Source organism: Gorilla gorilla, chromosome 12, assembly GCF_029281585.2.
Source record: "Gorilla gorilla gorilla isolate KB3781 chromosome 12, NHGRI_mGorGor1-v2.1_pri, whole genome shotgun sequence".
Lineage (NCBI taxonomy): Eukaryota > Metazoa > Chordata > Mammalia > Primates > Hominidae > Gorilla > Gorilla gorilla.
The window spans coordinates 72,802,310-72,815,218 of NC_073236.2; the positions used below are offsets into that span (position 1 = coordinate 72,802,310).

The 12,909-nt window shown below is 36.8% G+C and overlaps 1 long non-coding RNA gene across 1 annotated transcript in view; it reads right to left on the reverse strand.

Annotated features, from left to right (window-relative positions):
• Positions 1-12,909, reverse strand: part of LOC134756709 (uncharacterized) — a 47,906-nt gene that overhangs the window by 21,483 nt on the left and 13,514 nt on the right. Inside the window, exon 2 of the long non-coding RNA XR_010129800.1 lies at positions 3,467-3,653. This is a non-coding gene — a long non-coding RNA (uncharacterized lncRNA). The remainder of the gene's footprint in view (positions 1-3,466; positions 3,654-12,909) is intronic.

Consider the following 12,909-nt stretch of genomic DNA (forward strand, 5'->3'; position numbering starts at 1 on the left):
AGTAATGTTTCTTCTTTGCTATTCTCTAAGAGAAAGTTTTTGACAGATTTTATATCACTAGGATCTAGCTTCATTTCTGACATAAAAGAGGCTTTCAATAAATATTGGTTTAATGGATGAATAAGTAAGTAAACAACATATCCAAAGTATGAGTAGCCAATAGGCACTATCAGCGAAGTCATTCAAAATGAGGCTAATTTTTCATGTTATGATCTGTGCAGATAGAAAGATACACATTGCAGGAGAAGTTGCCTACAAAGTCAGAACATCTGGCTTCACACTAGCGCTTCTTCTTGGTCACTTAGTGGCCTTGAGCAGGGGCCTGTAAGTGCCTGATATTAGTTTCTCATCCATAAAGCCAGGGAACAATCCATTCACTGGGGTAATATGCGAATTACATGACATATGTTTAAAAAGACCTTATGATCTGGAAACCCCAGTCAATCTCGATTAAGAAGCCAGAGGACTGCAAAGGCCTGTAGGAAACTGTAGAGAAGTGGGTGAATACAGCCTTGATCCCTTCTTACAAAGGGCCAGTGAACTGTTCTCTAGAGTTTTATTGGAACACGGCCACTCGGTTTGATTTCTTTTTTGTCTATGGCTGCTTTCATTCTACAACTGAGTTGAGTTGTTGTGACAAAGACCATATAGTCCACAAAACCTAAAATATTTACTATCTGGCCCTTTGCAAAATATATTTGCCAACCGCTTGCTCTAGAGTATTGTTATTGTTACTGATATGGTTTGGATTTGTGTCTTTGCCCAAATCTCATGTCGAATTATAATCCCCAGTGTTGGAGGAGGGGCCTGGTGAGAGGTGATTTGATCGTGGGGGCAGATTTCCCCCTTGCTGTTCTCATGATAGTGAGTTCTCATGAGACCCGGTTAGCTTCTGTATGCCTCACTTTGCAGAGGGGAAAAAAGTACATGCATCATAGAGACATTGTGAGGATAAAATGAAATCATATATGCAAAATATTTAGTCCAGTTTCTGGCCCATAGCAAGCATTTCTTAACCATTACTATTACTATTATCCTATCCTTGTGGCTGTAAAAATTATAAAATATATCATTTTAAATAAAATTAATGTAAATCTTCCTTTTAAAATAAATAAATTACTTAGGTGCTGAGCTCTGAAATATCTCAAAGAAGTAGCATATCTTTTAAAAATCCCCAGCTACTTTTAAATAAGAAAATCAGAAGCAACCCAGTATGTGCAAATATAAGGTAAAACAAATATATGAAAGGAGCACAAATGATTTCAGAAAAAAACCTCTACAATAACAATTTTACATTAAAGGATTTTTTTTTTAAATCATGATTCCCTTCGCTTTTACAGCTATGAAGCTTGGACACAAATTTGTCTCCAACTTATAGAAAATTTATGTGAACAAATTTGTCTTCTAGCCTTACAATTCATTTCTTTGCTCTAATTATCTATTAAACTTTATAGATTGGATTTATTGTATGCTACATTTTCTTATAATATACCTCAAATCCTCTTTGGGTTGCGGCAGCAGATGAGTAAATTAGTTCATGTTGTTCTACAAATGCATGTGAGTGATTGAACCTGATAATATCACTTTCTTTACCCATCAAAAGCCTACCCAATGGATGGTAGTGATGGTAGTACAACATTTTGAGGGTATTTAATGTCACTGATTATACACTTAAAAATAGTTAAACTGGTAAATTTTATATTGCGTATATTTTACCACTATAAAAATGTCTACTCAGACTTCTGGCTTAATTAAATAATACTTTTGCTATAAAAACCCACCCAGATCCCCTAAGTCTGAATTAATCAGCCTTTCCTGTATATGTTGGACCCTTGTTTGTTCTTCTGTTATAGATAGAGCTTCTCACATTGCAGTTATATCCTCTTATGTTTTAATCCTCTTCTGGGCTATATGTTCCTTGAGGGCAGGTACACATCAGTCACCTCTGTATCTCTCTCACACTACTGAGCACACACCAACTGCTTTGTAAATATTTGCTGAAGATGGGCAGAGAGGAATGGAAGAGGGTGGCAGGGGCTTTCAACATCTGCCCCAGTGTCATTGAGGTGCAGCAGAAACAAAAAGGTAAGGTGATTTCCATTAGACAGTGCAGTCCTCAGAAGATGCTCCAAACAACTGCCCCCCATTCAGTTTTGCTCTCATCTGAAAATTGACATATGTGGTCAACAAATAAGTACATTCAAAGCTCTTCAATAACAATCCACGCAGAAGATTTTAATCATTTATGGATCTCCATCAAAACACTGACAAAGACATGGGAGAAAATATCACCAAGCAGAACAGGCCAGAGCATGGCTATGGCAAAGTAGGTATCACAGGCTGTGGAAAGGGCATCCTTGCTGTACTCCAGCCACTTGGTGCAATTCTGGATGTAGGCCCACTGTTGCCAGAGTTTCTGACTTTTCTCTAAGCTGGAAATTGGCTCAAAATTTTAAAAGCAATATTGCAGGCCAAACAAAACATGTATTTGAGAAGTGTGTGACTTGATTCTAACCCTTCACATACGATCACAAATACATTCAGAGTATCTCTTGTACAAATTCCTGAAGATGTATTTTTTTGAATTCAAAGAATAATCAGTACCTAATGCAGAAGACTATTTTTAGAATTAAATGAGTTAACATGTAAAAGTGCCTATTAAAATATATGTTTCTGTTTAGATGCCCAATAAATATTCATTTCCTCTCTTCCTTACCTCTTTCCTGCTTTTTTAATTGGGAGAAAGGGTTATTTGATTTAATAAGAAAACAGGTAAAAGGGAAAAGATGCACTATTTTACATAAAATATGCTTTTTTTATATCAAACTCCATACCAACTAAGCCAATACATTCCACTTAGCCCTTCACCAGTTTAGATCTCTGCAGACTTGCTTCAACTCAGACAAGGCTGATTTGTAACTGGTAGTTGGATTTTTATATGACAATGATGTTTCCAAATAAGTTTAAAGATGCTTGAAAACATCCTTTTCTCTCCAATTATTTAAGGAGAAAAAATTCTCATAGTTTATTTGTACTATCAAATTATCTATAGATAAAGTATTTGTTGGACAAAATAAAGCTTTGATTCAGTTTTCTCTGAATTACTGTGAATTTCTCATCCAATTCTATGCAGTTTCAAGGTATTCTCTAAAGCAGCAAAAACCCCACATAGTCCCAAGACCAATTATTTCCCAAATCATTAACAACTCTGTTGTAAGCTATCAATTGTAGTATTTGGGCAGCATTACCAAAAGGAGACAGCATTAGAGTCAGAGTGTAAACTTCAAGTTTATTTCTGTCTTAGAGCTGGTTAAATATAGACAAGTTATTTAAATCCTAAATAGCTCATTCCTCATCTGTGATAAGGGGTGGACTGTACTTCTTTCACAAGTTTATTGTGAAGGCCAAGCGAAATAAAGTTTACAAAATTACCATATAAGCTGAATAAGGTTAAACTAATACAGACCTTGCTTTAAGTGGAAGAGACAGCTAGTTATTTAGGAAGGTGTCCTGAAATAGCTCTGTTGGTAGTAGTGTCTTGACATGTGGATGAAACTCATTCTGTTTGTGATTTCCATTGAGTAGCTGCTCCAAGTGTCATAAGAATTCCTGCCCTACAACTTCATCCTTTATACCTGCAGCATGGACATAAACTAAAGTAGAAGGGGAAATTGTTGTTATTATTACTGCCAACAACACAGCAATAACAAATATTTATTCATCATTTCCTATGTTTTAGCCACGAAGCTAAGCACTAGACACATATCGGTTCAAGCCACTAAGACTTAGAACAGCTCTATGTGGTAGATATTATAATCTTCAATTTACAAATGAAGAACCTGGGATTAGAAATGGGTGGTACCTTGCCTAGGGTCATTCACTAATACATGGTAGACACGAGATTCTAATTCTGGCAAGGCCAAAACAAGGCCACATCAATGGGACAGCAGCATGGTATAGTGTTCCCAGGAAGACACCTTTCCAGATAACTGAGATTAATGCTTCAACTGCCAACATTTTTGGGAGGAGGAGGGGCCCATATTTTTACACCATGTCTGAATATGGTCTTCGCAGTGAAGATAGCATCAAAATCTTTTTTGAAAACTTTTTTTTTTTTTTTTTGGAGGGGCCTTGGAGATTGTCTGGTCTAACCCTCTAAATGTTCAGATGCCATGACTGACACAAAGTCCCTTTGGCTATGATATAAATCAGCAATGCCCCAAAGGAGCAAAGTGATATGTAGGAACTTCTCTGCAGTAAATGACAACACATCACTATGGTCTTTTTTATTCTAAGTTTCTTTTGTTTATTTGTTTCCTGGTTTTCTTTCTTTCCTCTCATTTTCAAGTTGTCATGTGTCACTTGCTCTGTTCCTAAAGAATGTGCCATTCACACCTTATGTTGCACTACTTATAATTTGCTATGAGATAGGAAACCAGGTAACTCTTTAAGACTGGGTGTCAAATAAGAGTGAATGAATTCTGAGCAAGGACCTAAGAAGAACTCTTAAAGAATGAAGTGCATATGCTTTTGCCAACAGATGTGGCTTCCATTTTGGTTTCCCTGATAGTTTTCAGTGATATCTTGGATAATTCAGTTTGTCAGAGAAATAAATGCCATATAAGTGAAAAGCTGAATACTTTTAGAAGTGCACATCTCAAAAGAAGACATAAGTCATGCTTCCAAATAAATCTATTTCCTCTTCCAGTTTCCCCATAGCAATTCTTAGAGTTAGCCAGCTCCACCTGCTCTCTTTACTCTCTCCTGTCTTTTGTATAAGTATAGTCACATCATCCTTTACCCTTTTACTTCAGTTGTCATTTTCCAGCTGGAAAACAGCAAATTTGATCATTCATACAGAAACAGCGTCTGTTGCTAACCCCTCAAGCTGGTGTACTGGTTTCATTTCTTGCAGCCAAACATTCAGGAACATGTGTTTATATGTATATCTTTCCCTTTATATTAGTAATAAGTGGGTCATTAAGGACTATATAATGAGAGAATGCAGTTTTCTGGCCTGATAAGTCCCCGAGCTTCATTACCAAATTCATCTTACATGTCAGCTATTAAATAGCTTGGCATTTTCCTCTCTCATCCATGCAGTATCATTTAATTTCATCTAAATGGAGTTTTCTCTATGGTCATAAACATCATCATCTTCATTGCCACCACCATCAAGAAGCATTTATTACCTGCTACAATGCATATGGTGCTATATTCGGTATGGTTCTACACAACTCCATCATCATGGCCCTCACCCATGGGAGTCCATGCAGCACAAGGGGACTACTCAAAATAGTGAGATTTGAGTTGAAGTCCAGATCCCCTGCCTCCTCCTCCCCCCGCACACACTTGAACAGCTGGGTTAGCTGGATCAGAGCATTTTCCCTTTCTGGGTCATGCCTTATCTGAAAATAAGACAATGAGTTACATTCTCTCTCTGATTCTGCACACTGTAATGCAGATTCAGCTGCAGCCATTTTAAGAGGGGAGAAGATTGGTAGAGGAGTGAATTGGTCTGCAACTTTAAACAGCTGGCTATGCTCAGAGAGGTAATTAGCCACTGAGTCCCAGGTCAGAGTTGTCTATACAGAACTTTGATCATTTCCTTGACCTCAGTGTGGTTTCTCTATGTTCTCAACACCTTCTATCATTCTTATTCCACTATTTTTTTCTGACCTTGGCTCCCTTTGCATTTTCTCTAATTCCTGGCCTTCTTCACACCAGGTCCTCAATCTCTGTTTTCTTACTTTTCCCAGGCACACGCAGGGACTCTGTCCCAGTTAGAAGACTAGCCTTAAATGGTTCTAAAAGGAAGCTCCTGAGGCCTCTGGGTCCCTACTCTGGAAACCATGTCTGATCATCTTGAAAGAGGGCTGGGACCGAGCCTGGTATATAGGTCATTCAGTTGAGTCGCTAATCATTGCACTGAGGATTGAGGACTGAGGCTCATCACATAGAAAATGATCCTGGGCAAAGAATTAGAGGAAACGGGAAAAGGAATCCCAAATGATTTTTAGAATAAAGAATAATAGAGAAACATAGACAAGTCCAAATAGTGATTATAGAGACAGAAGTGGAAGCAAAAACCCAAAAAGCATGCCCACACTGGGCACACACAGGAACACAGGAGATGTGGGCAGCAGGAGAGAGAGAGAGCAAGGACTTAATGGATCCAGAAAGGAGTTCTGAGATTTATGTCCCAAAATGTACCTAGGGGCCAGGAGAAACATTTCAACCTATCACTACTTGTGTATAAATTAGGCTGAGTCAAAAGGCATAAAATCAGGTAGATAGTCCTGATGTATAAACCATAGCCGAATAGTAATAGTAACCAAATTATCCCCTTAATAATTGTAGTTGATTTGCATTAGCTCTTCATGACTTTGTGCTAATTGCTTGCTATGCATTATTTTCTCACAGAAATTACTCAACTACTTTTTTGTTGTTATTGTGGTAAAATATACATAACATACAATTTACCACTTGAACCAATTTTAAGCATACAGTTCAGTGGTATTAAGTACATCCACAATGTCATGCAGCCATCACCACTATCCATTTCTAAAACTTTATCATCATCCTAAACAGAAACTCTGTGCCCATTAAACAGTAACTTTCCATTTCTCCTTCCCTCCTACCTTTGCTAACCACTCTTCTACTTTCAGTTTCTATGAACCAACTACCTTTTAAGAGTAGCCATAAAGGTGGAGCTACATCATACTTAGCGAAGTTCTAAAGTCAACATGTAAAGCAGAAAACATAAGCCATCCATATTCTTAAAGAAAAGGCGTAGGGAAGAAAGGTATCATGTTAATGACAGATAAAACATTTCTCAAAAAGAGGGGCCCCGCCAGTTGACCTCCATCACTGGTCAGTGGATCCCCAGGTATAAATAGCAGCTTATGCATTTAGGATCCTATTGCACAAAAGTGTACACTGTATCTTTAAACAATAGAAGCACCCTAAGCTAGTTGAAATGCTTACATCACAAGAGGACCTCAGGAAATAAGACAAAATGAGGAAAACGCAGATTCATATCTCCTGTCTCATGTTTACCAGGCAAAATACATATTGAGTTCAATGGCAGATGGAATCATTCTTGCAATTTAAATTATTGTTCTCTTCCCTCCTCTTTTAACAAACATATAGCGTTGAATTCTTTTACGCTGAGTGTGTAGGGTTTAATTCATTACTATTATTACCCTTTTTATATTGGTGAGGCATAAATAAGCTAAGACATTTCCCCAAATTCACAAAGCTTCATGAATACTTAAATTTGTACCTTTAACCATTGCCCAATATTGCCAGATAAATGGTTATGTATTCAAGCAAATTAATTTTTTTCAATATTCAATTTCTTATTTTCTTTTTAAAATTAATCAGGGAGTCTATTGACCAAGAAAGCTTATAAGAGGCACTTTTGAGTGTTACTCTAAAATTTCACATCCATTTTTTCAAACTACACAATATGTAAATCTCTGGACTCCAGGGGCCAATCGTAAGTTGGTTTCAAATACCACAGAGCACATAAATCTTCCTCCTCCCTTCTTCATCTCCTGCACCCCATAATCTACTCACTCTTTGACCTCCCTACAAGAAGCATGACTGCCTTAAATTTAGAGTTTTCCCTTTCATTAAAAAATGCACACTTTAAACCCTAATCTTATTTCAGAGAGGGGGTTAATCAGCCTTCTTTGTGAGCTTGGTTACTGCCTCAGGTGAAAGGCAGCCCACAAGGAAGTATACTGCCAGGCAAACACCACTGATTGGAAGTTGGAACTTAGAACATTCAGGAATGATTTAGGAATGCAGACCAATTTTACTTATTTGAACTAGCCAAGGGGAAGGTCAGGCTGAAACCATTAAAAAATCTAGATAAGGAAATATTTTGAAGAAATACTGTTTTATGACTCCCAAATACCCACAATAATTTCAGCTCGTCTAGGTCTATCCATTCATGCTATTGCTGAGTGAAAGTTCTTAAGGAACTGCTTTGAGAAATAGGTGAGACTAGTTTCTAATTAGCATAGCCGTTATAAATGAAGGTAGGTTATTTAAGTGCTTGAAAACAATTTTTTTCCTAAGTAATCTTATTTATGCTACTACTTTGTACTTTTTTGTTAAAAAAAAAAACAAAACAGTATGCTGAGTAAAGGTAAATTTTAGCCAAAAGTAATATAGTTTCATCACCGCATAATTAACCTTAGCCCAGTGCAGAATAGCCTTGCTCCAAGTTTCAATTACATTATAGCTAAAGTCGCATGAGTAAACATATGATTAATTAAAGAGCAAAATTCACTTCTACAAAATAATGACTTATTCTGGAGAAAAATAAAACAAAAAGAAAGGTGATTCTTGGGGTGGTATGTATAAAATACATAGAGTTAATGATTAAATAAAAAAACTTTTTCCCAAATGAAGAATCCCATCTTCAGCCAAAATGAGAATTGTACAAAAGAGTTTAAGCATATTCATTATTTTCCCATTTGGAGAAGTCCTCTCTTTCGTATTATTTATTCCATTTTCAAATTCCATGCTCCAAAACATAAATGTGATTTTCATTGATGCTCTTCAACTTTGTCAGGCTACCCAACCCCCCTTCTCTTCCTTCCTAAATTTAATTAAAACCAACATTCAGGCATACTGGAGAGAAACATAACACAAAGAAAAACAATTTTTAAAAACCCACATTAATCATGAGCTTTAGAGAAAGTCACCATAAATAGGATGTATCTAGCCAAATGACAAGCTCCAACCACTTAAGAAAAATGTCTTTCCAGCTGCAAGAATACCAGTGTTACTGAAGAACGTAGTTCTTTTGTTCTATAAATTCCTCATTTTCATATGAAGTTACCATGTTTCCTACCTTGGTATAGAACAATGTATATTCAAAGTTGCTTCATCTACCATATAATCTCATGAAAGCCGAGTTTTATTTTATGGTGTTGCCAGGCACAGAGGAAGGAAAAGCCAGTACCTACTATGTGTCAAGCAAAATGCTTGACATTCTAGATGTTACTTCCTTCAACAGTCCCATCATCCCTATGAAGTTACTCAAGTCTTCTCACCTTGAGCTGGAACTTTGAACCCACAGAGGTCCTACTATCCCAGAGGTAGGACCTACTTTTTTGCCTGCAGAGTTGCAGAGACATACTTAAGAACATCAGACCCTCACTGTCTCCTTCCACATTTTGCACATAAGTCTTTGTGGTCGTTTCATTTCAACCATTCCACTAAGAAGCATTTTGATCAAAATGAATAGAAAAATATAAAAAGATTGCCAATGGCAGAAACCTCAATGGTCAACCTCAAATGGTTGACTAAAATGGAAAGAAAAAGGCAGATTAATCAAGATTATTACAGAAGGCTGTCTGATGAACAGAGATCAGAATTATTCATGGTCAAAACATTCACCCAACTGCTCTTTGCCTTGGTTTACCTCAAATGCAAAAAAGGTAATAACATGGCCTATATACCATTCTTAAGAGTATGGGAGAAAGTTATCTAATGTCATAGATAACTAGGTTTGTCTGAAGTTAAAGGGAAATATATAAATTATTAAGTTTTTACTATAAGTCACCTCCTGTGGAGCATTTTGTGTATGGTTTCTTAATCTGTACCACAGACAAGTGAGATGGGTGTTCTCATCCTCATTTTACAGATGAAGAATCTAAAGCAAAGAGTTTTATTCCTTGACCAATATTAGACTACTAATAAATGATAGAGCCAAGATTTGAATATAGATTTTTCTGATACCATTTCTCTGTCTACACCTGGCTCTTCCTCTCTTACCATCGATGGTTCTGAAGAGAACTCACAGCGTCATGGTGAGGTACCACATAGAGTGAGTGGACTGTCACATTGCTAATTCTCACCTATGACTCATGTTTACTCTGTCCTAAAATGTCACGAATATATTGTCACCTTCATTGACACCTCACTGGATATGAGCTACAAAATGTTAAGGATTTTAACAATTTTCTTTTTTCTTTGTTATCATTTTGTTCCCTTATGTATCCCAAGGATTAACAACAATGCCCAGCATGTGGCAGGTGCTCAGTATGTTTTTATCTAATGGATGCACTGAACAAACTCCTAGTCTGACCTGAGCTCCATGACAGTATTTGATATTGGTCTAAATCATATGGGTAACTCAATCATTGTATCTGTGCATGACTTGCATTTTTGAGCTCTGAATCAGGTAAGCTATTCCTCGTTAGCCTTCCTATTTCTCTCTTTCTAACCTTCCCTACAAATTCCACCAACCTTGTTTAAGATGGTTTAGACTCCAAATTCAAGACTGTACTTGTTCACATGCATCAGCAGCCCTTCAGGACCATGTTTCCAATAAAATACAAGCTCCCTAAAGATAGATGTACGTTGTAAGTTTAGGAGCCCACATGCTGCCTTGGGAAAAGTCATATACACATTCTACCTCATATAAGAAATGTATAATTAATTTGGGGTCCTAAGATACCCTAAACTTTAACTCTTTCTCTTATGAATTCTAAGCCTTAATGATGGCACGTTACACTGTCTTGGGAGAGTAGCTGAATAGCTGGAACACTGAACCGCCTCCAGCTGGCTTCTAAAACTTAGCCCATTATTTCTGATTCCAGCCAGCCTCTTTTCAATATTCTTTAATCTTCCTTCTCCTAGCAGTCAGCCAGCCAACCACAAAGTGCCAAACTTTGCAGGCATGAACTTTCCCCCTGTCAGTCCTGTGAGAAGGTCTCTTGTCATTTGTTTTCAGACATACACATTGCGTATGATTGTCTCACACTTATCAATTTGCCAAACATGCATGCATGAAGAGTGGAGGTAAAAGATTAAAGCCACTCAAGTAAAGAGAGGACAATCTGATGCAAATAAACTCTATCCTATGGCCATGTGTTTGATCTTTCCCAACAATGTGCCATATAAACTTACCACTTCCAGTTTAAGAAGCGCAACTTATAAAAAAAATCATATGAACAGCAAGTGCTTAGCATGGTATCAGGCACACAGCATGTGCTCAATAAACACTCAATTTCTGAATTTATGAACATCAAACTATTTGATCAAAATTGCAGCCCTTTGGGACCAGTGTTGCATGCTATATTTATCCAAAGAGGTGGCCTCCAAACCTTTTCCATTAGATCCCCAACCAAAATAATGTTTGAGCAGGCAGTGCCACAGGTACTACTGTACATAACAATAATATATCATGTTCTTTATAAAGCATATACAGAATTATAACAGTATAATCAGATAAAAAAACATATAAATAGAAGATTTAATATTGACTCCAACAAATAAAGTGTCCTGAAGTGGATGATACTGTCATATAACACCTCAAACCCATAGTATAACTTCAAACTCTGTTATTTTTGGAATTTCCAAATCAATAGAAGAGAAACATTAAAAAATGAATAAAAAGTCATCAAAATGGCAAAACACATCATATTTTGTTTTAGAATGTTTTCAACCTAACATTTATACTATAAAGATGCCTAAAATTCTAGAAATTCACTTCAAACTAATAAAATAATATTGTGAAATCTTAATTTAGGAAGAGCTGGGAAACTGACCATTTTTTCTATTCCTCTCATCAGATACATATCTTTAAGCTACTAATTTTTAAAAAATAGAATAGCAGAAAAATGAAACTTTTTAAGAAAATTCACTATTTCTCTATTGCAAGTGAAACTACTTCTTAATTTTCCTTTAAGTGGTGGAATTCATGGACAACAGGAATAAATAGAGGAAGTGAGATGTCAAAAAGGGAGGAAATTAGCACACCATTTTATGTCAAAGTGTCATATGCTGACTATCAATCAGTTCAAAAGCCAAAATTCTTAGCAATCCATTGACCAAAATCGTTCAGAACTCTGTAGACTGTTAGAATCAGAAGTACCTTCAAATTCAACTGGCCCAAACACGCCTTTTTACAGGTCAAGGGACCAAAGTCCCAAGGCATTAACAGACACATTTAGTGGTAGAACTGGGATTAGAACTCACATGCCTGATTCATAATATAATTCACTATGCCATGCTGCCTGAACAGTGACTTCCTTTAAAAAATGATTCATAATTGCAATTTTTTTTGAGTGCCACTTTTCCAAGTGCTTCATAAGTTTGGGTTTAATCATTCCAACTACCCTATAAGTTGAGTTATATTACTGTATGTATTAGTTCATTTTCACACTGCTGATAAAGACATACTCGAGACTGGGTGACTGACAAAGAGGTTTAATAGACTCAAAGTTCCATGTGGCTTGGGAGACCTCATAATCATGGTGGAAGGTGAAAGGCACGTCTTATATGGTGACAGTCGAGAGAGAATGAGAATCAAGCAAAAGGGGGAACCCCTTATACCATCAGATTTTGTGACACTTATTCACTACTATGAGAAAAGTATGGGGGAAACTGTCCCCATGATTCAATTATCTCCCACTAAGTCCCTCCTACAATATGTGACAATTATGGGAGCTACAGTTCAAGATGAGATTTGGGTGGGGACACAGCCAAACCATATCCCTGTATTATTCCCCTTTCAGAGATGAAGAAACTTAGGACCAGAGAAGCAATTTGTCCAACGGCACACAAGTGAAAGAGCCTGGACATTTACTATTACCTCGTCATTTTACCCTCAAAAAGAAATTTTCAAATTCTAACCAAATCCAAATTATGTAACAGTGGGTTGTCAGAATATGTGTTTTTATTGGCTAAAATATTACAATGACTTTTATTCCTTTCAGACAAATATTTAAATAATATTACTCCAAAGAACCCTGTCATGTACAGTCCTGAGAAAATCTAGGCTCCAAAGTGACATCCATCATCATCATTTTTAAAACCGAAGCGGCAAAATCTGAGGGTGACACTATCACTGTAGTTCACCACTTTCCTCCTGCTCTCATGACT